This window comes from Mustela putorius, unplaced genomic scaffold (assembly GCF_011764305.1).
Source record: "Mustela putorius furo isolate JIRA1106 unplaced genomic scaffold, ASM1176430v1.1 tig00003987_pilon_pilon_pilon, whole genome shotgun sequence".
Classification (NCBI taxonomy): Eukaryota; Metazoa; Chordata; class Mammalia; order Carnivora; family Mustelidae; genus Mustela; species Mustela putorius.
Window position 1 is genome coordinate 1206358 of NW_025422126.1, and position 1992 is coordinate 1208349.

General features: G+C 37.2%; 1 pseudogene; it reads left to right on the top strand.

The window, feature by feature from the left end:
* The first annotated feature begins 367 nt into the window (after positions 1–367).
* On the top strand, positions 368–1315 carry LOC101678208 (annotated as a pseudogene).
* Positions 1316–1992: the final 677 nt, after the last annotated feature.

Here is a 1992-nt window from a genome sequence, read left to right on the forward strand (position 1 = left end):
TAGATTTTGGAATTTTAAAAGAAATTTATTTGAAGTGCATTATTTATTTTGGATTTTTTATTTTAAAAAAATCATCATGTAAACTAAAGGATTTAAACTAAATATAAAGTGTACATTTTTCCCTCATTTTTCCTCTAAAAAGCCACAATATCTGAAGAATTTGATAAAAAAAAAGGTCTTGTTTTTTAATCTAGAGGCTCAAATGCTCTGTATTGGGAAACAGCATTTAAACTCATACTAGATACAGATCAAGGCTGGTCATTTTAAAATAAAAGGTGTTATGAGTTGTCAAATGCTCAAGTCAAATTGTAACATCTGGAATGAGACAATAAATGTCATTCTAGGAAAGGCATGCAGCACTGGCAGCATGCTGCCCACCAACAGCACCAAAGCCATATTCTCCACCTTCCTGGTGACAGGCATACCTAGTCTGGAGACTGTGCACATCTGGATCTCCATACCCTTCTGTACCATATTCTTCATTACCTTGGTGGGTACTGTGACCACCATGGCAGTTATCCACAGGGAACAGACCCTCCATGTGCCTATGCTCCTCCTCCTAGCCATACTAGCTGCCTCTGATCTGGGTCTGTCCCTCTTCACTTTCGCCAAAATGCTGAGGATCTTCTCGCTGGATGCTTGAGAGCTCAGCCTCTCTGCTTGCTTCACCCAAATGTTTTTTATTCACACTTTCCAGGATTTTGAGTTGGCTATCATACTGGCAATGGCCTTTGACCACTATGTGACCATTTCTCACCCATTGCATTATTCTTTCATTCTCACAGACAGTGTAATAAGTTTGGCCATTGTACTGTGAACCTTGACTGCACAGGTACCTCTGCCTATCCTCTTGAGAAGGCTGTGCTTCTGTCATTCCAATGTACTATCTCATTCCCACTGCCTGCATCCTAACATTATAAAGCTCTCTTGTTCCAGCACCAGGATCAATAGGATCCTTTGGATGTAGTATTATCCCCTGTGGGACTTGATTTTCTTCTCATTTTCTTTTCATATGTTCCAATACTAAAAACCGTACTGAGCTTTGCATCCTACGGTGGCCACGTCAAGGCTCTGAAGACCTGCATTTCCCACATCTGTGCCGTGCTTCTTTTTCACATCCATGATCTGCCTGTCTGTACTGCACTGCTTTGGCCTAAAACTTCCCTCACATATCTACATGACCATGGCTAACATGCATTTCCTCATTCCTCCTGTGATGAACCCCATTGTGTATATGGTGAAAACCAAAGAGATATGAGATAAAATTCTGAAACCCTTCATCAAAAGGGACCAGAATCCTAAGTCATGTTTATAACATGAATGAGCTCTAGCCTTACAGAGAAAGAACGTTTCATGAAACAAAAACCTTGCTCATATTCCAAATGCCCACAAAGATTCTGTTTGATTGAATCTTTTGAATTACATGGAATATTGAGCTGGGTATCCTGTAAAACGATTTCTATTCTCTGGTTTGAACAAATGTACATTGAACAATAAAAATTATTTAGGAAATTGACAGTCTGAAATAATGGACTTTTGTCATTACTTTTTGGTCTCAATGGTTCATATGTTTTAGAGAAGTTTGTAGTCTGATAGCTCATCATGGACAGAGTGAATAAAGTACTTTTTGTTATCATCTGTATATATATCACCTTTGATGTAATGAGAACTTTTTAGTGAATACCAATTCTGTCCTTGACTCTTTGAGGAACTGAGATATATTACTGAATTAAACAAAGTTCTTGCTTTCATAGTGCTTTGTTTTCTTGATAATATTATTTTCGAAGTAAGGAGTAATAAAAACAAAGAAGTGGAAATCTAATATTGTTATTGACAAAAAAAAAAAACAACTAAAAACAATGAAATTTCCAATAGGAGCAATCTCTACCTAAATTGGATTTGCCAACATTTCTCTTGCCAGAGTCTAAAAATCATCATTTGGGAAAAATATAATGTTTAATTCTAGTATGTCAACCTGTAGTATCGCGTTCT